A 27047-nucleotide genomic window follows, 5' to 3' on the forward strand; every position below is an offset into this window, starting at 1 on the left:
TCAATGATGCCCGGAGGAGCCGCGGCGCCTGCGATTCGCTGCCACCTGGAGGAGTTCGGGTTATGCTGGAAGAGCCTCTCTACCTCCAGTGGCGTTTTAACGCTCCAGGATGGCTCTCAGATTTCATTTGGCACCCCTGACGGAGAAATTAGGCTGGCAGCTAGGTTTAAATATAAATAAAGGTGTACGTGTGCGTGCGTGTGTGTTTAAATCATGGTTTATTAAAGCAAAAGAGGATTGATATAAATAAAATATGAATTCTCCTCTCAGTAAAACATGTCCACGTTGCCTTATTACCCTTAATCATGTAGTGCAAACACAGCTGGAATTCTTTCTTTATTCCTTCACTTTCCTCATTTTAAAATGGGCCTATTCGTTTTATTATTACAAATAATATTCATGAGATAAGCAAAAGCTTTAACATTTTATCAACTGTGCTGTATTTCCATTTACTCAGTCATTTGCAAATTCAAGTAATTTTAGCAAGCGCTAAAGCTCTGTTTTGTCTTTAGGTTCTTCAATATTCAGATTTCAATATCAAACCTCTGACTACCTAATAATTGTGAAAAAGTCCATAGTATTTTCTAGGATGATGATAGATATTCCAATAAAAAACCTTTTGCTCAGGATTCCAGAGATATTGAGATTGGTGGGTCACATCTAATAAAGAAATCTCCTCCTATTTTCTCTGGTATTTTTCCAATTACATACAGTTTCCCTTCCGATTGTACAAGGCTGCATATACACTCCCAAAGTGGTTTTTAAAGAATATATTTACTTAGTAAATATTACTGAGTTCCAGGAGCAGTTTATAATTCAAATCATGGGCTGGTTGCACATCGATTCTTAGTTTTCAAGTAAGATTTTAAACATATACTGTTCATGATTTAGTTCTCTAGACAACAAATACGTTACATGTGAAAGTGCAAATCCCTCCTGCAGAGCACCCTGGGAGACAGCTCAGATGAGCTGTGCAGTGATTTGGCCAAAATCCACCTCAGGCCTGCACACCTCTTTAAATAAACCTTTTAAATGGCACAGCGTAAAAAGTCTCTCTTTGACTGACCTCCCTTTTCACGCGAAAGGTGCTGATGGGAAGGGGGATGGAAATTAATTTTGATGCACGCCTATAGCCTGCTATTTTGTCATTCCGACCAGGCTGCAGCAGGTTTGGTCTGCGGTCTCAGCCTGGGGCGTGCACCCGCATGTTGAACGCGCCTCCAGAGGTTCTGCCGCAAGCATCTCCAGCCTCCTCCATCCACACATCCGTGCCTCCGGCGCACATCCCGAGGTACACAAGATCTTTTGTAAAGAAAACTGTTGTGGAGCTACACTACTTGTGGGATTAAACTGCAGCAGTCCCTAAGTCTGCAAAATTGAGCTCTGACTCATATAAGAGCAAATAGTCCCATCTACCAGCCTTTTTTCCTTCTGGCTGCGTTAGATATAGCTGTTACAAGAACTAACGGCTCAAACTGGATGTCGCTTTTAGGCATTTTGTCCATAAACAGTCAGCAACTGTAGCAGTGAAGAAGAGATCTTTCAAGGCTAAAGAGAGGTTATTTGACCTAAGGCAGAAATTAAAAACATTCCTGATTTTCCAATTAAAAAAAATCCCTCTCTTGCAAACCAAAGTTTACATAAAAGTCAGATAAATAACTGTTGCTGTTACATTTTGTATAGAATCAATCAGCATGACCTTCAAACCAAATATTAATATTTTATTTTAAATCCCTCAGGCCTAATCTAGATTAATATTTTATTATTTAGTTTTAGAGCTATATGGTCCGACAAATTTTCCTTTTGCCTATGAGAAGCAGAATTGCTTAAGCTTGACTATTATTATTGTGCTCTTCATGTCATCTAACTTCAGACTTGACTGGAAAGTTTGAAAAGGGTTGGTAGGCTCACCTAAAAAAAGATTTTTGAGATTCAGCTGACTAAAATGTTTTAAAGGATGTCTAAAACTTGGGTAATGAACTTTCAGTTTCAAAATTCTCTGCGAGCAACTAAAATTACAATCTAGATTTAAAAGTTGCTGAGCACCCTCTCAGTTCAGAGGAAAACTTATTAAAAATATACCCTGGCAAATTAAAGCAGCCCTTCATCCCTTAATTAGGGTTTCATCTCCTGCTCTATTTTCCATTAAAATTTTAACAGACATAATTGAAATCTTTATGATTAACAGGACAATTATAATCTCCCCTCCACAGAAACAGGTTTTTCTCCTTGTTTGTTCACCGAAAATAATTTCTCTCAACATCTTTCCTTCTTTATTGATCAGCTATCACTCTGTGTATTTTTGTCATATTTTGGCAAGATTTTTCTTTTAATTTCCCGTATTATGGGCTTCCTCTTCTTCTTTTCTTTCTGCAAAGGTTTCTGGGCTTTTTCTCCTCTGCTCTAGGCTTTTGGGTTTCTTGTTTGTTTGTTTGTTTCATACATTTTTAGTATCTGCTTGAATTTACGCCTCCACTCCTTTTCTTTTCCTGCAATTTTTCTATTTACTGTTTCCCTATAGTCATCTTCCCCCTCATTCTTTGAAGCTGTCCTTACTTGTTATCTTTTTGGCTTTATCTTGGGGAACTATGAACACTTAAGATTTGTCCTTAGCTGGCGTGTCATGAGGGGAGAAGGTATTTAAGGTTAGTGGAATCACCTCTACCTAATGGTGGCGAGTAGACAGTGGAATGAGGGACTGTCCCTGCTCACCTGGAACTTGGGGGGCTGACCTTGCTCCCCTCCTGCCCCTGGGAACAATGGACTATTGCACGTTCTAAGGAGATATCCCCATCTTGAGTCACGACTGAAGAAAGCCATAGCACAAAGTGCCTTCACACAAAGTTAAATGTATGGTGTGAAAGTTAAAATATATGCTCCAGTGAAGGAGCCTCCAATCACTTCCCTCCACTCACTTGCTAATAGAGAGACTGTGCACCAGGCAACTGAAAAGATGAAGGGGCTGGGGAATTCCTCGAGGTCAGACTTTCTACCAGGAGGTGCGATAGTGGTAGGAATGGAGGGGAGAAGAGGTGAGGCTTTTCTCTTCTTTTGCGGGGGAAAAAAAATATTTGTATACTAAATGTTATTACCTATGTGGAATGTTGTTACTGAAAGCTAAATTTTGCAGAATACTAGACTTAGTTGCTTTTTGGAAAATTTCTAAGGAAGCTCAGATAACCACAGGCAGTTCTTCGGCTTACTAATTTTTCATCTTCGTGGGAAGACATTGTTAAAGTATGCAGGCAGGGGACCCTGGCCTGAGGTTTACCGAACAGAAAATGAGAAACTACTGAGCAGAAATTGCTGGACATAACAAATAACAAAGTGAGAAGCTGACAAAAGTTACAGATAGCGCTGTGAGGAATGACCAGCTTTCACAGACTGTTAAGGGGGAGTTATGTGAGAAATGGCCAGCCTTTGCAGATAGTTAGAGGGGAGCGTTGAGGACCTTTGGGGGAGTACAGCCTTGTGTTGCCGGCAGTGAATCAGTAATACCAATCAGTACGATCAAGGTAACCATAGGAGTATTACCAGCAAGTCGTCCTATATAGGGCTGATATTACCTAGGGAACAGTACCAGAAATACCAAATTTTGGTACAAATGTAGCAAAGCCACTGGGGAAAAAAGTAAATATGGTTGGACTTCTAACTTGAATGGAGATAAGAACAGGGAAAGGGAGGGGGTCAAGGTGTTTGAGGGAAGAATAAGAATTGGAAAAAGGAAGAGAAGGCAGAACAAATGGCCTGGTCTAGTGTAACTGATCATAAGCATGCCTTTATAAACACTTGCTTGTGCCTAAGGCTATAATACACTCTACATGTGTGGTTTGTATTTATATCATATAAGCATAAAGTTAACCTATCTCTGCTTTCCCTCAAAGTTTTGCCCTCAAAGGTAATATGGCAGCAGAGGAAGATGTTTTAAAACCTAGGAGGAGGAAACACGCTCCACAAAGTCTTGAGAAGGCAAAACGGGATTGCGTTTTATATGTGTGATAGAAAGCACGTCTCCTGATACAACAGTGCCTGTAGGACAGACAGTGATTTATAAACACAAGAATTAGAAACGCAAGTTTGCCAACCTGTTTGCATTCAACCTGCATTAATAGTTGATATTAGGCACCACATCCTGGAGATAAGTTTCATATATTGCTTCAACTTTTTATTGACTCAATTTATATATTGTATAAGATTAATAACCTACCAGTGGAAAGGACATTTTTTTTGTCCTTACGTTAAGGATTGTTTCATTTTCTTTTAAACAAAGTACCTTACAGGAAGTTTTAACTCCTTTTTCTATTATATGCATTTCCTGATGTAGGCTTAAAATTGATATCTTTTAAAGCATCATCTAAATTTACATCTGTTGTTGTCATGAGAATTCTTAAAATACAAAACATTTTAAAAGTGATTTGAGAGCATGTAAGACTCTAAATATGGTTGTTGATATGAAGGAGAGGCAGGAGGTTATTTTTGTACTTTTACTCTATGGTGGTATTATTTTACTTAGACAAGTTGATTCCTGTAATCCTTAAGCCCCTAATGTTTGGAAGGAAGACTGTTTGCTGAAGTATCGTGAAATTTTAATCAGGTTTGAACACAGGTTAATCAAAATTCTCACTGCGTATCATGTATGCCTCAATTTTGGCTATATTTGAGAATCTTAGATAATTAAATTACAGTTCCACATTCTAATATATTCCACCTAGAACGCAGTGGAAAGGCTGAAGGCCTAGTTACCAGCTGTAAATTGGGGAATCCCTATCAGCTGCCTTCTCAGATTAAGCTTGATACAACACAGCTGGGCTCTCTTTTATATTTAATTCAGTGTTATAAATAATAAACTCTCTTTACTCAGCAGGTTTCTTACTGCACTCTCAAATTCTGGTTAATTTGGGTTTCTTGAAAAATAATCACTTTCATTTTAAAGAAAGTAGCAAAAATTTAACTGCAGAGATGCCTGTAGTTCTCACGTATTGAAGTTTTCATAAACTAGAGCTTATGACATCAAAGAAGATTCTCTGCTTGTGCTCAGAGAAATATCGTGGCAGAAAGTAAGATTTCCCAGCACGATAAATCTAACTTAAAATAGAGCCAGGTAGTATCAATAAGTTGATGAACTTCAGTATTTTTTATATATTATGAATATAGTCAAGTTTTAGAATTATTATTGGATTTTATAGTGAGTTAGGCAGTTTCAAAGCTGCTGATTAACAGCAGCTCGCTCTCGAGCAGAGCTCGGCTCCATGAACAGAGCTATTTCCAAGCCATTGTATCACTGGTGTTTCACCTAAGGCCTACCTGAGGTCGCACTAAAGTCAGCAGTAATGAAAGCTTCTCTGGTCCTAATGTAAGTAAACTCTGACTTGGAACATCTGTACAAATAAATTATCTGGTTTTCCAATTATTTCAACTATTCAGTCAGCTTGAAGAAACCAATCAGTTTCGACACAACATCTCTGCACCAGTCAGTGGATCCAACACTTACGACCATTTCTTTATCATAAATTCCATCATGTCCCATGTATAGCCATGCTATAGAAAGTTTGAAGCTTTTTTTTTTAATATGGATGCAAAAGTCAGAATGTTATCCGAAGAGCGTTTGTATTTCCTAAGCTTTTAACTAGCCTGACGTTACAGCATTGTCTTTTCCAGGGGAGGCCTTATCAAATAAAAATAAATTTGCAAATGTCTTCAATCTCATCTCATTATTTTAAATGCTCACTATGTCTTCAATAGAACAAAAAGTACAGTTATTAAACCTATAAAAGGTATCTGTGTATATCTAAATCTGAAGCAGAATAGATAGTGGCAAAACATATACAAGCTCATTTGCTGAACAGCTCTGTGTCTCTTATTAATTCAGTATTTCACCTTTGTAAAATGCACATACCTACATGGACACGCACACATTCCTGCACATGCTAATACATATGCATATAAGAATACAGATGTTCTTGGGTTTGCACTAGTTATTGGATCAAGGTCAAATGATTCATGGGATGGCCCAACAGTAAAGCTTTTCAAACCTTTCATTGAATATGAGAAAGATCACAAACTTACAGAACCATCTCATGTTGTCATTGGAAACAGAGGATATTATTCCCGTTTCTCACAGAAGGTCTCTTTGAGACTTACTACTCTAGAGAAGCATCATCATACATAGGGCTTACCTAGGTACTTTCTTTTAACCTTTTCTCTGTGAATCATACTAACGCAGGTTGTATTATTTAAGTTTTCCATTACTCATTTTCTTAACATGAGCTGAAATAACATTGTATCTATTTGAAGAATCTGTATTTGTAATATCTCTGTTAGTGCTTGACCTGAGTGTCTTGGGTGTAAAGCACATAAAGCACCTTTCAGATTTGAGAGCTATGTTTCTGTCAGCCACACGTAGAAATACAGCCGGTGATCTCATTCAATTTCTATGTGATATTCTTTCCACAGTGAAGAACCATTACAAAATGTAGCACATTATTTACGACTGGCAGTCTCCAGTTAGAAGAGGCTCAGGGCTGGGATCAGAACAAGCGATGAAGGTCAGGACTGAAATACATTCATTTTTAAGAATGCAATAGAAAGCTTGAACTTCATTTATTAAGGAGTATGGGTCACTGACTTTGCCCATTCCGGACACAGATAGCCAGAATGTGTCAATGAGATTGCAGTGCGAGGAATGCAAATAGAATCTGCTTCATATCCAAGGATAGCGCTCCTTCCTTTGCAAGAATGTTGAATTAATTCAAACAATGAGAACACACAGAATAAACAAGCACGCTTTTTAAATCTATTTCATTTTCTCTCAGAGCTATTCATATCAGCATCACCTAGGATACCCTGGGAAGATGCATCTGCTCATAGTTCTAATTCAGCCCAGGTGGGAAATCTTGCAGAAGTTTAGAGGCAGGGATTGTATTCTCTTCCATGTGAATAGCAGAAGGGATATTTTTGGTTTTGTTTTGGTGGGGATTTTTTGTTTGTTTGTTTTTTTAATGGTCATTTGCTTTTTTCACTCATCATTCGACCAGAGCACCAGATTTAAAGGAAGCAGGTGACAGCACATACTAAAGTAGTGCTCCATCAGTACAGTCACATGAGACTCCTCCATAAGGAAAGCACTGTATTTCAGAGAACTTAAGTAAATTCTGTGATATTCAATATATAGCATATGCTAAGAGTTGACTGTCATTCAAAAATTTTTTTTTTGGGGAAAGACGTATTACAAAGTTAAATGCTAGGGAGGGTCTCTGACGTCTTTACCTTAGCATGGTAATAGTGTATGTTACTCTATAAGACTCTTGTCTTACTGCTTGCTTCAGCGAAGTGAACTTTTGCAGACAAATTATTGTAATCAGCAAAATACTTCTTTCTGCCTTACCTTCCCTAATTAGAGCAACAGGTGACATGGTTTTATGGAGGTGAGAATTCAAGATGTTGAGGTTTCTATTTGCCATTTGTGACCACCAGACTTCAAAGACGTGGATCACTATGTAAATAGTCCATATTTATAAAAAAATGTAACTTTCTTCAGTTTATATAGAAAAGGAAATACCCCAGTATTTTTCAGATGAGGAACGTTTTTTTGTGTGTTTGTTTGTTTTTTAAATGAACAGCCTAGAATCCATTAAGTTTAAAACTTGGATTTGCTCCTAAGCTCTTGCTTTTTTAAACAACTTAAACAGAATGACATGATAATATAAAGTCCATTAGAAAACCAGAAATAATAAAAGAAATATGACAAAAAACATGGCTTTAAACCAAATTCAAACCAGCCAGATTAATAGATTAGTTCTGCAGTAATTCATCCAGAGCAGCACAGTCAACACAGAAGAGATCTAAGCATGTGGCAAATACCATTTTTGTCACAATTTTTCTTCCAAATACTCCTTTACTTTGATAATACGTCCTATGCTAATAACATGCCTATAGGCTCTCCTAATAAAAATCTTCTATGTCTTATAACCCTTATTTTGATATGAGCAAAGTATTTCTTTTGGTGCTTAACAACATTATCTTATTTCAGATTGAGCCAAAGGATAACCTGGGTTTTAAAATAAATTTCATATAATATAAATCATAAAACTTCTAACTTCTGTTGCTTTCAATAACAGGTTGTGCTTACATATCAATTTAAAAATAATATGTCCCAGTGGTTATTGAGTCCTAATAGTTTTTTAAATAGCATCCTCGTTCTATTTCAAATAATGTTAAATCCTGACTAGGACAAACTTACAGCTTAAGAATTCACTGTTTCTAGGTTAGAAATATATTCTATATATGTTCAAATAGCAGCTTCACTTCCTCTGGAGTGACTAAGTTGACTAAGTAGAGCCTTTCATTCACTCTGCTCAGTGGTGAAGACTTGTTAAACTCCCGGGGAAGTAAATCCTGAGAGGGACAGGTTATTTTCTCTTGGTAGTGAGATTTTCGGGGGAGGCGGTGGTGCTTTTATTTTTTATGCGTCTTCATTAAGCATTTTGTCTCTACGCTCCTATGCAAATGCAATTACAAAAAATATAAAAATACACGGACAGAAAATACATAATCTAAGACAATGCAATGCAATGGTAAATTGCAAAACTTATAAACATAATCAAAACATCTCCTGTTCTTCTCATTTCTCAGTTACAAGCTTGGACTTTTTATCTGTGCAACAAATAAAGCCCTGGAAATATATATGCATGCAACTTTACTGAGGTAAGTAAACTAATCTACTGTGATGGAACTCACTAAAAGCGCAAAATTACTTGCACATATAAAATGGTACATTTGGGGATGTTTAGTCTTCTTACCCTTGTAAGAGACTGATTTTTCAGACTTTCACAGAGGTTAGAGGTTTTATGATCAGAATCTAAAGCAACAGTTCTGGCCATAACTGTGACAAACCGCTGGTTGATGAAGAAACACAGAGATAGGGAAGAAAAAGACGGAAAACCTTCAGGAGGAATTGCTTTTCACAAAGATCTCTAAAGAGAAAAGGTAGAGCTGTGTGTGAAAAATAGGATTCATCCCCCATAAAGTGTTTTTAGTCTTCAGAAAGACTTTATTTGTCTTGAAATATGACAATGCTGACATGCCAAAAGAATTATGCTAGAAGGAGTTTACTGAAGATAGCAAAATGTTTTGTTTATAAAAATTGATTCCAATAAAACATTTTCAAAATGTCACTGTGTTTATACTTCATCATACCATTTTGTTTTGAATTTTCACATAGAATATCAAAATGTTTAGCTGAAAAGTACATTCTTAACATTAAAAAAAAAATTAAGGGAAAGCACATATTTTAGTCAGAAAAAAATGATGAGGATAAAAAATTTCAAATAACTATAGAGAATTATCTGTACCTTGGAAAAATCCAAGAGCATTGTTGCATTCTGTGGAAGATAAAACTGCTCTAAATACTTCACATTCATCTTGGAGAGCCAAGTAAACAATACAGTGTGTTGAGACAGGCTGTGACAATCCAGTTGTGAGAATTGTACGTACTGGAGGTTTATGCATGTTAATAACCATGGTCTTCATGTCCTGCTGTTCTGCAATGAACAGTTACACCAAGATTTTTGAAAAAACATTTCCTAGAAATATATTTTGTATGCCAGCACTTGTAGCCGGAATGATGCTCTCCTGACTGAATCCGTATTGTGTGGTCAGTGGATGCCACCTGCTCTGAGTTTCCAACCATTGTTATTACACTGAGAGTAATTATGTGGGCATTGTTCCCGTGAAAGACAAAGAAAAATAATTTCTCAAGAATTGACACCTAGTATTAAGCACAGAGAAATTGCAGTGAACTAGCTATCTGACACACAGGGAGCATCTAACCTTGTATACCAGTAATGATCTTGTCGTATGAGTAGATCCTTGTACATTAATTCAGAAACAGACACACCTCACTCTGTGACCCTGAGAGGAAAAGAAAGCAGGTTACCTGGGAGGAAATTATTATCTATATTTTTTTCTCTTTTCTCCTCCTTTTTCTTTCTGTTAAAATTGCTGAATTATTACTGGTGTGAAAGCACACTTGGATAGTGTAATAAATCCCCTTGTTATTTAGTGAGTTATTCAATTAAAGTGATATTTGGACAATGTTAAATGAACAAACATTAAGTGTAAGTGTTCATGGAACTGAACCCAAGTATAACATGCCAGGAGACAGGTCACATTGAAAAAACAAGCACAAGAATCCTTAAAGTTTGTGCTCTTTAATGTACTTTAAAAGGGGATAACACAAAAGCCTAGGTGACATTCCAAATTTAACTTTAATTTGATGCAATTCTTGTTTCTAGTAAGTGGATTGCATAGTTTCGTGTGCCACATTGGAAGAGAGAAGTGTGACAACCTACAGCTAAAAGCTTGCGGGAAGAAGTCTTTAAAAAAGAAGAGAATTTCTGAAATTGATCCATATGCTCAGATTTCTGAGGTTAAATGTGTTCTCTGAACCACAGAGACCACGGAGTAGGACGAAACTTCTAAGATCGATTTCTGACCAACTATGGTTTTAGTATTTACTTTAGTGTCATTTTAGTTTTCTGTAGCAAAGAAGGCAGTGCCTTCATGAGGCACCATCCAATATAGATTATTCCTTCTAGGAAGTTATGTTTGCCTTTAACAATGTGTAAACTAAATTATTTTTAAATCAATAAGATGGGTACAAGCTAGATTGTAATACCTTTATTACATTTCTGAAGAAATGTTTTCTGTATTTTCATTACAAAAATCTATATGATCTATAAGAAACCTTTTTCTTTTCACAAAGTGAAAGCATAATCCATCAGGTTCTCACTCATGTCAGTTCTCAGTAATCCTAATTAAATAATGCAGCACTATTCCCATGAGTTAGGTTTTGTCCTGTTGTCATACCACTGAATCTGTAGTTATATAAATATATTGGACAAGCGGGATTTTTCCCCTAAAATGATTATACTATATATTCTGCATTTTGTTGTTTAAAAATACCTTCCATCAATAATTTTGTAATGGATTTTATACACATAGCTATGTATATTCATTTAAATACTGCTTGCAGCCACCTTCTGGCTAGATCCAATATCTCAGCCATTGGACATTGTACAGAAAATAACTAGATCATAGAAAAACAATGAAAAGTAAAATGCAGAGGTCAACAGAAAGCATTCTGCCTCAGATTTTACCTCTTCTTTCTTTTTTCCCTACTGAAATCAATTTTTAAGTGATTGGACCTGTTAATAATGTTTAAGTGAACTGCTGAAATATGGGAACTGAGAATGCTTCATTTATTCTATTTGTAACTGGCGGGATATTTTAAAAAAAAAAAAAAGCCATTTCCTACTAAGTATTACTTGGCTGCCTATTTATTGATATTATTCTTGGAAGAAAATGGAAATTCTCTTTTGCTAATGCAGCCAAAGCAAATCTGTTTTGATTTTCTATCAATCAGAGATATTTTAAAATTCCACATGTAAATTTTCAAATACAATACTCTTAAGATATTTTTTATTAGTTTATGAAAAAGGATTATAAGATGGTTATCCACCACAGAGGTTCAGTGACCCAGAAGACCCTCTTTGCCTTGAGCAGCTTGATAAACATTCCAATCAGAGTCCAAAAATCCCGTTTCCATATACTTAAAATCTTACCATTTGAAGAAGTAAACACTCTTCATAGTGCTTATTAGTATTTTTTCTCAAACTTTTCAGTATGCAAACATTGAACTCCATCCTGCTGTTCTTATTCTCAGAAATAGGTTCTGTGGAATCAAGCACACAAAATGATCCCAGCCTAGCAATATGCCCTCAAGTGCCTAGCTTCATTTTTTGAGAAGCCCTATTGGTTTCAGTAAATGATTTGAATATATAAAATTACTCTCAAACTCAAGTACCTGTAGAAACTGTGATCTAGGGAAAGCAGCATAACTTAAGAACATTTCCTAAATTGTCCCTGCAATTAAATTCTATACATAATTTATTATATTTGACTAGTACAGCCCATCTAGTCCAGTCTATTACTATATCTAACATATCTAGCATCAATATACATACAGATATACAGCTTAAATATATTTATATTATAGTATCATAGAATAACTCAGGTGGGAAGGGCCTTGTGAAGGTCTCTAGTCCTACAAAGGAAGCACGGCTCTCTGTGAGATCAGTCCAGGTTGCTCAGGTGGGTCTTGAAAACCTCCAAGAATGGAGCCTGCCCAACCTCTCTGAGTGACCTGATGGACTTTCCTCATGGGGAAAACATTCCTCTTTACACCCAATCTGAACCTCTCATTTCAGTTTATACCCATTATCTCTCATCCATACACCACCAGGAAGGCCCTGGCTCCACCTTCTCGACGCCCTGCCTGAAAGTCCTGGGGGTGTGCTGTTAGGTGCCACACAGTAAAAACTTCTGGCTGTGCAGCCTCTGCTCAGATCTGGTCCCTACCAGCTTGGTCACTCTCCCTTGGACTTGTGTCTTTCTTGTATTGGGAGTCCCAAACCAGGGGCAATGTTCTGGATGTTGTCTGAATCCTGCATAGAAAGGGATAGTCCCTCCCCTTGATGGACCGCCATGCCCCCGCTAATGCAGCCCAGGAGGCTGGTGGCCCTCTCTGCTGCCCTGGTGCTGCTGGCTGATGTTCAGCTCACTGCCCACCAGCACCCCCACCACCCCTTCCACAGAGCTGCCCCAGCCCCGCCGTCCCCAGCCTGTATCGTTGCAGGGGGATGTTTCTTTACAGGTGCGGGACTTGGCCTTCGCCCTCGGTGAATCTCATAAGGGTCCTGTTGGCCCATTTCCCCAGCCTGTCTGGGTCCCTGTGGATGGCAGCCCTGCACACGCACATACCAGCTGGTGTCCCCAGGGTGGTGTCGCCTCTGTATCTTGCGTGTGCACATGTTTTTGTGTAGATGTGTATATAAATTAATATATTTATATAGTTACACACATTATAGTTTGTCCACCGGTCATAATATCCTTTACATAATACTTTAAAAAAATTGTGCATGTTAGTTATAGAATTCTGATTACACTTTAGTTATGTCCTCTGAGTTTGCCATGAATGTTAGTTTGACTTTGACTTCAGTTTGATTTAGTTAGCCTCTGGGTTTTGTGCTTTAACAATAACTTACAAATGCATTTTCAAAACTATTTGGATACTACGTATGCTAACCTCTTTTTTTTTTCCACAGGTCTGATTAAGATGCACTTAAACTCCTGTTGGAGTGTAGGGGTGCTAAATTAAACTAGAATGCAAAGTGAGTAAGAATCATGCCATCAAAATTCACGTGCAAGTTCATCTTATTAATAGTCTTCTCTAAATGTTTCCTTTTTTCCTCCACATCTTGTATAGAAATTTGAAAAATGGTGGTTTTGTCAGAGTTGGTGGAATGATAATTAGTTCATCATTAAAGAGGGAAAAATTTAAAGCTATGAAACAACAAGGCACAGTTGGGTCTATCAGAGAAAAGCAGGAGGTCATTTATCTGCAGGAGTCTTGATAAGTTAATTGAAATTTTTCCAAGAGTTCACATATCCCTCTAGTTTTAACCCATGTGTGATCATTAAAGTTTAGTGGGTTACAGGTGTCCCACTAGGAGAGACCTTAACAGCACATTCCCAACTTGAATTTCTGTGGAGGATCCTGAAAGATGTACTGCCTTGTAGAAGGTAAATCAGAGGTGCAGGTTTTCGCTCTTCTTAGAAGATGTCTAGCTGTACAGTGAAAGAAGGCTCACTTTAAACAGCTGCCAGCAGAGTTGAACTTCCCATGCTTACAAAAGCGTCCTGATTTAAAAGAAACATCCTTGCAATTTGTCCCCAAATGCTTTAGAAACTTCCAGGAGCCCTTAGTAAGTTCATTATATACAGGGTTTTAAAGTCATCCTATAGGCTTACTCATGTTTATAGGTGCAATTGCACTTACCTATTTTATGTATCTTCTACAAGCATATTTTTTATATTTGATCGCCTTCTGAAGTCTCCTTGTCCTCTCTTTTTACTTTTTTTTTTAAGAAAGGAAAAGATTTCTGGTTAAATGCAGTAAATTTGGAATTCTAGCTAACTGCTGCAAAGTTGTCTGAAGGCTTTTTATCATCATCGGATGACCTGGATTTTCAGTGATTCTGCACAACATTTTCTGCCATCAAGGAACTGCTTGTTTTCTTTTCTTGGTATCCTTGAACAACCCTGAGTAGAAGACACAATGATATATTTATCTTCCTCAGTCTCTTTCCCCTCAGCTAAACTGTCAAATCATGGCCCATGTCCTTTAGACGGCAGTTTTTGACTTTGTGCAACCCAGAGGAAAAAAAGAATAGGAAGGGACGGGGATTTTCTGGAGTTTGCAGGGTCATTACAATGAAACCAGACATTCAGTCAGACGGAGTTCAGAAGGAAGGTTATAAATATGGTCTTAAAAGACCACTACATAGAACTAATAAACGAGCAAAGTGACATTTAGAGATTTGCCTGCTAATAGAGATGGGTCTGCCAACCTATACCACAAGCAAATAAGCAGCAGTCAGCTATTCACCGAAGGGATGTCCCGCCAGCTGGAGAGACCACAGTCTATTTACTGGCAAGTTCCTGAGCATTTTGGAAATGAATATGATGAAGTCATTCATTTCAAGCTCTGAAGGGTGCGGATAACATACAGCACATGTTGTGATCATGTTATGGAGACTTGCAAATCAGTCAGAAGACTCTGTGTATGTAAACTGTATACTTTATGTTCTGGTGGAAACTTACGTTTAATATAAAGAGCAACAAGGTAACATAGATCTTATGGAAAATGCCAGTTATCTACTAATGGCTCCTGTTTAAAGAAGACTGAAAATAATATAAATAGTATGCATAATTTTTTTTCCTGTTTTCTGGTATTACATTATTAGTGAGCAAAAAGAATACATGACGATCAGTCTTTGGAGAATATAGGAACCGTAAGCATCGGCATGTCAAATGCAGGGATAAAAAAATTCCAGGAAACAACCAATTCTGGCCTGTATTTCAGTAAAGAGTTAAACACTGCTGAAGAAGACAGAACTACAAAATTATAGTTGTTGTGTTTTTAGTCTCTCCATAGTGCATTTAAAATGTACATCCATCTGCTCCTGTTTTGACCACTTTCCCCTCATCTCTCTATTTACATCCCAAGCTCTTTATCATTTAACATAATTTTGTTCTTTTAATAAGTTTTCTTCATTTTTCCATGTACTTTCTGGATTTTTCCTCAAGCTTTTTTATATCAAGTCGCAGTTTCTGGAAGACTTGATTTGCTTTAGCATTTTCCAAATTTTTTACTTTGTGTTTCAGTTCTTTCTTCATGACTTCACTCTTTGTGCCTAATCAGTCTATCAGATCTTCATAGGTATTTTTAGACAGCTGGTATCTAGGCACTCCATTACTATTAAAGATAATAGAAAGTGCTCAAAAATAATGCTATAAAAAGAAATATTCATTGGGAGGAGTTGTGCTGCAGAGATACAAGAAGTGCTGACAAAGGGCTGGTCATTCCAGCTCTCACGCGCTGCAGGAAAAGCAGCCCTACAATTAAATGAAGTAGAAAGAAATGATCAGGCATAATTCCATTTTTTATGTGATACCACTTCTGGGTGAACAGAGGTAACAGGCATTTTACATCAGTGGGTCCACACAGGCACATATAGGTAACAGCCTGAGCAGATATCAGGGAAGTATATGGAGAATCTAATCATCCTACAGAACGGAGTCATGAAGTTGGTCAGTGAGGATAAGACACAGACTCATTTTCTCACCTGTGCCACTTCTGGTTTAGGAGAATCTTTTGCTGCATCCTGCTCACATGAGTAGCACAGTAAGACCCATTCCAGTTTGGAGAAATCCCAGTACAGCCTGAGGATCCACAATTATGTATAAGCAGTGCTGTTGTGGCTCCAGAAGGGTAATACGTGGTATCGCACTATATGGAGAAGCTCTCATTCCTGTATCATCATCATTATCACCAGTTTTTCCATGCAAAATGGTAAAAAGTATTTATAATTTGTCATCAAAGAAACTGACTGCCTCCCACAAATCAATCCTGATCCTTCCTTTCCTTTTGCTACCAGGACTCCAGCTGCAAAACTTCCTGGTAATCTTTCCCACTCTGCAGACTTCAGGAAGGATGGGATTTCTTAGTTCTTTTATTTTTTTGCTACTTTTAAGTACTTCACAAGAATAGTATTACCCATCCTCCTGCTTCTGTAGTCTCTCAGATGAACTAAGAGCTCTCAGAAGCTCTTGGTGCTGGTGGTGCTGAAGCTGTGGTGTTGCTGGACAGATTTCTTTTCCAAATCTGAGGCAACTACTGCTTCGTCTCCACTTTTCCATCTTGTAAAAGAGATCAGATGGAAAAAGGCATCACGGTCTTGAGGTGATATCAGTGAATAATTGTTACCTGATAAAATAGCACTCAACAGCCTGCCAGTGCTGGTTGGAGGCCAAGAAAGAGATAGTCTGGCAGCCTTTTTTTGGCCAGGAAAGCCCTGCTGCTGCTGCTTCCTATACGTTTTTTTCATCAGAGATGCCGCCAAAGAGTTGCCATCCAAGTGTAAAATCAGACCCACAAACCCTCAGGTGAGCATGAGTTCAAGAGGCCCTGAATCACCTCAAAACACCATCGATCCATCCAGTGAAAAATCACAAGGAAGATAACATCAGACAGGAACAGGTTCCGAACACCATGTCAAATTATATTTGACCACAGGCATACACCAAAAAAATATAAAATTGATTCAAATAATTTAAAGCAAATGTCACTGCTGGTTCCAAGGTTTCAGAAGTCTCTGAGATCTCACAACCACATACCTTATTATATTCTCAGATAGAAACAGAGAAAAAAGCTTTCCCTCCTTTTTCTGCTCTTATTTGATTTTCCAGCTTTGAATGAAGTTGTTATTGAACTGAATTAGTCGGAAACTGAACCAAAGAATATATTCTTCCTGTACCTGCAGAAGAAGAAACATCTGTCAAAAGATGCATTAGTACTCCGATAAAATAATTCCAAACATTAAGCTAATAGCTTCTTCTACTTCATTGTCATTAGCATTTAGAGCAAATACTTACCGATTATTTTTTTTTTTAATTTAAAGGACAGTTAAATTAATCTAAATTCATATTATTTAGAATTTTACCTGTCTCCCATTTTTATTTTTAACATCTGTTGATTTTTACCTGTTTATATATTCATTAAAACTTCCCATATTCTGTGCAGAACGTTCCTATTCTACATGGGAGTATTTTTTGCTGGTTTTTCACTGGTAGTTTGGTTTCTGTTTTGTTTTGGTTTTGTACCTCCATACCACTGTTTCCCAGTTTGTTGCACCCTGGAACACTGCTGGAGTTAATCTTGAAATTTATAAACTAATTTTGCTCTTTTGGGTCAGACACCATTGCCAGTTCTTGTGTGCAAGTGGTCTTGAGTGGCTAAATTAATGGTATATCAAACTGTTCCCTGTCCTTCCATAGGATCCATCTGGTGTCTACGTGTCCCTAAGGCAGACTTACTGTCTGCTGAGTCTGGGGTGGGTGTCAGTCCAGCGTGCCCAATGTGTGTGTGACAGCTGCGTTGCAGGACCACAGAGCAATGCTACGCCATAGCATTTTCTGGGGTGTAGTGGGAGGCTACACGGGAGACTTGAGGCTGCAGAGTCTGACGGGATACTACAGAAGACTCCGTAGTCTCAAAGGAAAAAAAAAACTGGTTCCACTTCACGTATAATTTCTTTTGGAAATTATTGTGTAGGAGTCGGGAAGCATGTTAACAACTAAACAGAGTGAAGAGCCAGTGGTCCCGTGCTTTGGCTTGCTCTCTGACCTTGCTTTATTTAGCAGTATTAAATCTAACTGTCTTGAAACAAGGGCATGCTCTGAAATAATGCTTTTTAATAACAGTGATATGTAATCATGGCAGGAAAGACACTCAGTCATTTCTTGATTCCTGTCCCTCTTGCATAGGTAAGTGTGGATTGGCACTGACCGGTGTGTTCCCAGCACTGACATAACCTGCTTGACCCACCAGGCCTGGACTACCTGACGCTGCAAGTCTGTGGTGATGCTGGCTGTCAGCCCTTTGAATTCTCCTGTCTTGGACATACATCTGCCCCATTCAGCAGGCAGAACATCTGCTTTCTTCCTGGGTTTGGTAGATACTTCCTAGATTTGGGATAGGCTATTAACATTAATGACTACTGTTGCACTGATGTAGAAAGTATCACCTCTCACCACGTCTGGCATACTGCATATAGCATTTCAAGTGCCCAGTACACAAGTTGAGAATTGGCTGTCTGGGAGTCAGGTTCAAGTGCTCAAAGTGTGCACAAAGATCGTACAATGCTCTCCTTGCTCAGATGTGGGATTTGGGCACTCCATGCCTTGTCAAATGCCTCATAGAAATTCTGATCTACTAATGCTTATTCTCTAGAGTTCATTTAATTAACCCTGTCACCCATTGTGATTTCACAGTCTAAAACAATCCACATATTGTTGCTGCTGTTTTTAAGCTAATACAGAAATTGGTCTGTCTATCGCCTGGCAATTCTGTACTTGCCTAAAGGCAAATGTGGCAAATAATCCATATGCACACTTGTTTTTGTAGATGAGGTTACACTAAACATGCCTAAGACATGCCTAAACTGTCAACTCTACAGATCACTCTCATCCAACAGAAGTCACACAAACTTTTCTGCTTATATCACGGCCTGCTGCTTGCAAAAATAAAAACACTCTAGTTTTTGCTTCTTGACCCTTTCTAGTTTGCATTAAGGCGTATAAATGTTGGAAGTCTAAATCTAAAACTGTTCCCATCCAAAACAGTTGATCAGCTCGTTCTGTTCAATGGTTGGTTCTTATTCTGTTCAATGTTTGATCAACTTGTTCTGCAATGAAACAGATTATTTTACTCATCCACTGAGAAAGTCTGATCAGCATTTCAGGTTTCCATTTGTGCTCTTTCAATTACACTCCATTTTGTTTCCTCTTTTCTTGGCAAACTGAACTTTCAAATTAAGCCTATGTTAGCATGCTCTTCATCTAACTGGTGGTAATTAAATAAGTTTTAAAAATAGGCTCCTCCCTCTAAGCTTTTTTTTTCTGCCTGGTAGGGTTTTTGTGACCAATAAGTACTTTGCTCAATGAAATCCTTATTTATATCTCTACCTTTCTTCCAAACAAAGAACTAAGAAGGTTTAGACAGAAGCTACACAAGGCTTTTGGTGGGCATTGTTTGCAAAATGAGATGGGTTGGTGGAAGTGGGAGGGAGAAGAATCAGACTAGGTCCTGAAGGTCTAACCTTAAATTCAGAGGGTGCATCTTAGGGCACCCTCCTAAGGTGTAGGAGTAAAAGAGCGAGGACCAGTTTCTTTTACTTTCTTTTACACTTCTTTTACTTAGGAGTAAAAGAAAAGTGAGCTCTTCATAAAAACACGGGTGGTTGTCCAGCTGGTTTAAGAAGTGTGTCTGTTGTACAGCCTTCTAAAAACATGTTTGCTCTAGATATCTTGCATCATGGCATTAACCAGAGAGAAACACTGAATTTCAAATGTGCTGAGTAAGTTTGTGACAGTTTTTCTCGTTATAAAGGAAATGAAGTTTGGGACTGTCAGAAAGTGTGAGTTCCCTCTTTGCTCCAGATGCTTTTTAGCTGAACTTCTGAGGTTGAAGGTTTTTATAAAGATAGTGAATGACTGCCGACTTGAATGCAATCTTAATGTTCAGTGTCTTCCAAGATATGTGCTAGGTGTTTGGTCAGTAAACGCTTTGCATGATTTTCCTCTTTCATGCACAGACCATAGCAGGGATTGCAGTTTCTTATTTTGAATGTTCATTTTCATCCATTTATATAATTCTGGTATTGCTGGAATATTTCCATCTTTCTAACGTTAAAAGCTGGATATAATATCCAAGCAAGGCAGATACCAATCTACATTGTAATTATTTTCTCATGGCTATATATTTCTGTTTAACCTTTTAAGAAACGTATTCATAACTTTATCTTGTATCATTGTTAATGTAGTTCCATTAAGTTTTGCATTTACTTGCTTCCTAAATCCTGTTAGAAGCTCTCTCTTTGCTCGTTTATGACATCAATGGGTCCAGCTGCTACACATTTGCATTTAAGAATAAAAGACTGCATTTTGGTGGTATGTATCATCCCACAGCGAATGAATCTGGATGCGTGCATCCATGCGTGAATGCATGCACATGCTTATTGCCTTGATTAAACAGGTACCCACTAGTGTCACAGGAACTTCAGCTTCAGAACCTCACGCGCCGAGTTGTTCAATACTGATAATGTGTATCCAGATTCACTACTAAAAGAGAATTCATAAATTTGAGTCAAGAGTTCATCTTCTAAGTTTAATTTAGAATAGCTTAAAATATGAATCGTTACATTTCCATTTCCTCTCTGATGTACTTAATGCACCAATTTTTCAAGCAAAAAGTTACATACATTTCATTAATGCTCCTGAATTATGCTTCTTTTCAAGAGGCCTATGAACTCTCAGAAATTGCTGGAAAATGGGTATAGAGCAACTTCAAAAAAAGCTCAAAAAACGGAATTAATTGCTGTCTGTTGTCTCTGTGCAAGTCCTGAGCAGGTGTGAGATGAGCTGTAGTTTACAGTTTTGCTGATTGTGTCTCTCCTGGAATACCACGAACAATGATAATGATGATAAAGTAAATCTTTAATAAAGGTAACAGTTAAAAAATTAACAGAAACAACAACTACCAGTAATACTGAAAAGTGTGGGAAAAAAAAAGGAGTCCCTATGACTGAGCACTCTAGTGAATTAAATATAAAGGAAAACAAGTCATTAGTAAACAATTAGTTTTAGATTCTTGCCTTATTACTCATAATCACAAAACTAGTTTCCTGGCTGTAACAGTCACCTACCAAGACAATGCTCTGGGATAGCTGTTATACCATTATCTTCCAACACCCACCTCTCCACCCCACCAAAGTTTTAATAATTTGAGAGAGCAGCGAAAACCAGAGCCCCACGTGAATTACACTGTGTACCAACAGTCTCACCATTTCAATGCATTCACTGCATTTCAATGTGTTGCTGCGTGTTATCAACCGTCCCAGTGAAATTTCTGTGTGCATCCGCTATTCGTAGATATACTTTCATTATTTATGTTACAATAGTGTCTAGTTGCCCTCTCTGAGACTAGAGTGCTATAAATTCCTTTAATTAAATGAGAAATAGCTTCTGCTCTTGGAAGGTTACTATCTAAACAGAATAGATGGGCAAACAGCAGAAGAAAGGAAGCATTGTTAACCGCATATTAGAGATGAGAAGCTGACGCACAGACTCAGGAGATGCGTGAATAATATTTTCTGAGGAAAGTCTGAAGGGAAAAAACCACCACCTTTGCAATGACTGAAAACAAACTTCTTTTTGATCAAAAAATTAAAATTATTGCTTTTATATTGAGAAGTGTGTTTCATTCAACACGAAAAATAATATTCTTTATTGAGGAAAACCACGTAAATAAAGCATTAAAGGTACAGGATGTCACTCCATTTCTAAGGAAGAGGTTTTGCTCCCTTCTGCCTTTCATCTTAGTTATAGAGCTCTCCTAGAATGAATTTTCTCTTTATCTTAGCTCCATCTTACCTGTCAAGTTCCCAATCACAGTACTCTTGCGTATGTTGAGGGAGAATGAAATGAGAGAATTTTCATTTTTTCTGTTGACTTCAGTTCTACTTTATATATATATCTAAAACATAGAACTCTGCTGTTTCTAGTCATTATTAGAGTTGTTATCTCTCTTTTTCAATGCACGTGTAAGTATTCCATGTAAGATGGAATGGCTTTGTTGAAAAGAAGTTGAAAGCAATCCACACCAAGGTGTTATAGTACCTTAAAGGATAAAAAAAAGTGTTCAAGGTCCTCTAGGATGAGGAGAGAATTGAGAGAGGTTCCAATAATTTCCAGGAAATTATGTGTTATATAAATGATGTTTACATTCAAATGGATTAGAGAAAGTAAACTTTACTTTGTCTTATTGTCATCACAAGGTTTCAGAATTGCCAGCATAAGCTATTTTGATGTTTCAGAAAATTTTAAACCATTCAACCTCCTCCAGATGGCAACTTTTAGTTAAAAGCATTCAAAGGTTTGGGTAAGAAATAAGGTGATTTGCTCAAGTCACATGTGAAGTTTCTGGTAGGGACAGAATATGAAGCATGTGTTTCTGTGCTCTAGTCTATATCACTTTTGCACTGATTATTGAATTCCAGGTACAGAAAATGTGGCATATGACTTAAAAAAAAGATTGCAATTTCATAGAGCTTGCCTTAATTGAGATTCCTCACAGACATCACCTATCATTTTCATTATCTGATTTTCTGTTCCATTCGGATTTTTCATGTTATATCAAAGAAAGTCATGTTTGACTCCAGAACCAAAATGCAGCACGACTAAGAAAAGAGCAAGAATGCTTTTTAACTTTAAAGTCTTGAATGGCGTGAAATTTTGTTTCCAAGGAAACTGCAGATTTTACTTTGGTAGAGGCTACGCCACAACGAAGGTGTAAAAGCCATCTTGAAAATTGTCTTTACAGATGTAAAAGCCATGTACAAGATTCTTTGGTTTAGTAGTCTCCTCCTTCCTGTCACAGAACAGAAGTGAAGCTAATTTCTTTCCATATATATGAACCGACAGAGACAATAGTTCTCTAGTGTCAAAATGTAAGAAAATCATAATTCAAGTATTACTGCTATCCATGAAAGATAAAACTAAACCCTGAAACTATTTCCACAAATCACAGTGAGGCCACTTCTCCTCTATGGAAAGGAAAAAAATCTAGAATATATCCATCCTTGGGATTGGAATCACATTCTTGCCTTTATTCACAGATTTTTAAATTCTGGCAAGAGCCATCACCAGTCAGAACTCATGGCACTCTACTAAAGCTTAGTGTTATACTGATTCATATCAGCTGAAAAATTGATACCCAGATTATGGTGTCTCCAGCATTATTCAAAATAGGTCTACTTTATAGCACATCACTAAATATCACTGAAACCAAATGCCTAAATGTAAAGAAATATGACATTTATATTTTCTGCCATTTTTCTTACCAATAAAGTTCCAATAGTAGATCTTCTCTGCTGATAATACATTTTTTCATACAAAAACTCTCACCATTACTTCTATAAATTGCTGTGAATTTCTGATTGTTTCTTCTCCAAAAGATTACCAAAATCTATTCATTTAGCATGATACTACATCAGTAATTAACAAAATGTTAGTCAGTGCTTTCATTTGTAGTGCGGCATGGTGAGATTATACAGTACACTTTTCTCTTGTTGCTGTTTTTCCTCAACCTCTGTTGTGTCCTTCAGTTTCCTACCTCTGATTTGGTGAATCGAACTCTTGGCTACTGGAAATGCTCCATATCTTAAAGGAGCAGCAGTGCAGATTTACACCATTTCTGGGATCAGCTATAAAATCCCAATCAGACAAGCTTTCTTGGAATACTCCAATATTCTTGGATTCCCCTAAATTTAAATCAAACGTCCTGTATATCGCACAGAAAAACTAAAACTGTTGCATAAATCATATTATTTATGAAGAGTCAACCACTCTTACTACAAACTTCACGTTCCCCTGGTGATGGCTCCAACACCATCAGCACGTCATACCCTTCTGTTAACTGCCTGCCACAGTTGCATGTAAGCTTTATTTCAAGTGTGTATGATGTTGACTATTACTTTGATTAACTCAGAACAGAGAATGACTGTGCATAACAGGGTTTAACCTTGTGCACAAGCAGTGACTAACGAGTGAAGGTCTTCAGAAACTCCTGTCCTTACAGCTAAAATTCTGCCCTCTAAGCTGCTGACATTTTAGTGATAGATACCAAGCCCACTTATCATTCAAGCCAAGAACCTTCATCATTAGTAGCACTGGGAATAAACATTCATCATGTAGGCTTTATTGTCTGCAAGGGCTGCTTTTATGTGCTTAGCTTTAGAGCTCTCTTTAAAACAATTTGGCTTGCATTGCAAAGTAAGTGAGAAAAAGCATTACCTTTCCTATTAGATGGCAAGAGCTATATTTTGAAATCTGGCATCTAGACGATACCTCTCATAGGCTTCACTGATAAAGATATAAATATTCTTCTGAAAGAGATGGGTGCCTGAGACAGAGAGAGAAGAAGTCACCACATAGCAAAGAGCAATTACAATTAAGTCCTTTAACCTAAGTTGGTTGTGTCTGGAATACATGTAGTTCCCTGAATACCTTAAGGAAAGAAATAAATCTTCGACCTGTGCCCTTCTCACTGGAATACACTCAGACAATAAAAACCAATTTCTCATAGAGTTAAAATTTTATTTCATTCTATACCTTAAATGGTTCTTTGTGATAAGGATGAAATTGTACCTTTACCCCTAAGTAGCCTGATTAAATGAGCCAGATTTAAATCACTATTCCAAAAATGGTTGATTGGGACCATGCGCACCAGTCTCCTATTAGCTGGAGCTTGTCTGTTTCAGGATGGCACTCCTTTTTATGAAATTCATGAAAAAACATCCCATATGAAATACCATCTCCAAAAGATGAAACCACATTTGGAACGGAGATAACGACCCTAAGCCATTGCTGCCGTCTGTGCTCCATTTGGCTCTGCCGATAGGTTCCATCGCGTTGGACATTTATTGGAACTTCTCCTTTTTTCTACAAAAAGTTTCCAACCCAGACAGTTACATAACAGTATAAAGAAAGAAAGCAAGCATAACCTCAAGGCCTTAAAAAATTAAAATCCTATGTTAAGGGGAACAGCTTTAAGCTGATGCTCCATTAAGTCCTTATGGAACAGCACATAGATAACTGGGATACACTACATACCCTAAAAAAAGTCATTATGTCAGAGATTATTAATTCCAAAAGACTAATTTATTTGGTGATCTCCTTGTTCCTTTCTCGATTAGCTCTGTGCATCTCTCAAGCTTGGCACCAAAGAACAAAGGCAACGTTTTAAAAAGTGTGTGCAAGGGTCTGGCTGTCTTCTTGGCTGAATGAGCAGCACAGGTGGGACCTAATTTCAGGCAATACAGTGGCCTCGTATAACACAGAAGCCACAACATAATTTTATGTGAATAAAAATTCCAATGAGGCACTCCTGTGAGCATTGTTCTTTGCTACAGTTTTAAATGCTTTTAAAAAAATGTTCTGCCATTCATATTAATTTTATTGACATTTGCTGTAGCTATAAATGAAACAGTTAAAGAGCTGGAGGCGTTCTTCTGAAATTACTGTCAGATGTGAAGAATACGGCAAAGCTTGTGAAACCGTTCTCTTTAGTGATCTCAAGACCTGCTTCTGAGAGAATGAACTCTGTCCCCACAACGTGTGGAATAATTTCTGTGGAAAATGCTTTGAGAGGAGATATGTATCATGATGGGTAGAATATGATTCAATAATTTTGTAATTGTGTGGAGGTAAAATATATGAAAGTAGATGAGAAGAGCAGATAGAAATTGTTATCAATCTGTGTTGCAGGTTTCATTTAAAACAAAAGCCAGACCTTCACCCGAACGAAATGTCCATTCTGCTGCACCTAGAAGGAAGGTTTATAGTCATACTATTCCAGAGCTTGTGAAGAACAATTTAAGTGATAAAAATGGCTTCAATGGCTCACAGTTACTCTATTTTATACTCAATTGCAAATACCTCACTTCAGTTTTTCTCAAAGCAGTCAGTGTAGTGCCACCATGTAGTGTTCTTGCTTCACATACCTGTCAGCACAATGCAGCCCACTCCCTGGCCAGGGAGGTGGTGCGTGAGCCTCACTACTCCTGCCTCTCACGCTTCTTCATTCCTCCTCAGATTGTTTCTGTGTGACTGTGGAGAGTGACTCTGAACTATGTTGAATTTTCAAAAGTGGTTTTATGGGCCAGCGAGGTCATCGACCAATGCTGTTAGCAAAGAAGCTGCAGAATTGCATACACAGCAGTGTGTACACAGCTCATAACTTGCCATCATGATGAAAAGGAGTTCTCGAATCACAACAAGATCCACCAATAACATAGGCCAAAGATGTCAAAAGGTGGGAGGCTTCTAATATATTATATTTCATATATTAATACGACAGGGCAGTAGACTTTTCTATTCAGGCTCTTTTAAAATTTTTAGCTGTGCTATAATAGTTACCTCTTCTGTCTCCTCCTTAACAAATTCTGAGAAATGGAATCCCTAAGGCTTTATGGGAAAGTTTCCACCTTTCATTTAAGATGTCAGAAACCAAACAGCACAATGTTTATAAGCGAAGGGAAAGAAGCATGCAACAATCTTATCCCTCCAATGTTCTACCTTACTGCTGCAACGGACTCAGAGAATAAAGCACCTAAAGATCTAAAGTGCTCCTAGAAGTGATCCCTAAAAAAAATAAAGACTTGAGATTTGCTCTCTGGAAATTTCAAGTTAACGTTTCAGCCATTTGGCAATGCCCTGATTGAACTGGCATCATGTCTTCACAGAGAGCATTTTCAAGAGTACCTGAGCAGAATAATAACTGGAAGAATTAACTATACATATATATGCATGTGGTTTTTTTGTTATGGTGAATATTGGCAAGCTGCTAAGTCTAGAAATATTTTAAGAGTTTGTTTGTGGGCGTTTTGGGTTTTTTTTGCTATGTAGGGAGGATTTACTCTAATATTATTTTCATGAAATTCTATGAAAGTTCCATCATTTAAAGCAGAAGTCTATATGAATGTAATGAAGGTAAATCCCTTTTCATAAAACACAGTTTATGTTTTTTTGCAAAGGGAATTGGAAGGGTTTTTTTGTTTGATCATGTATATTCACATATAGACAGACTGAAGAGAAGACTAAAAGTTTACTTACATCCCTTTTTAGTTAATAGCAGAATGGGAATGATACAGCTAATTGCTACCTATCTTCTCTCTGCAAAAAATGTAATTAACATTAAAATATAACTTTATCAAAGAAGAGACCGAGTTTATAAAAAAATATGAAAAATAGAATTTATGAATGTTTGTTATGAAGCTGTTTTTCCCTCATATTGTTCATCATATATC

The sequence above is a fragment of the Larus michahellis genome, chromosome 5, assembly GCF_964199755.1.
Source record: "Larus michahellis chromosome 5, bLarMic1.1, whole genome shotgun sequence".
Taxonomy (NCBI): domain Eukaryota; kingdom Metazoa; phylum Chordata; class Aves; order Charadriiformes; family Laridae; genus Larus; species Larus michahellis.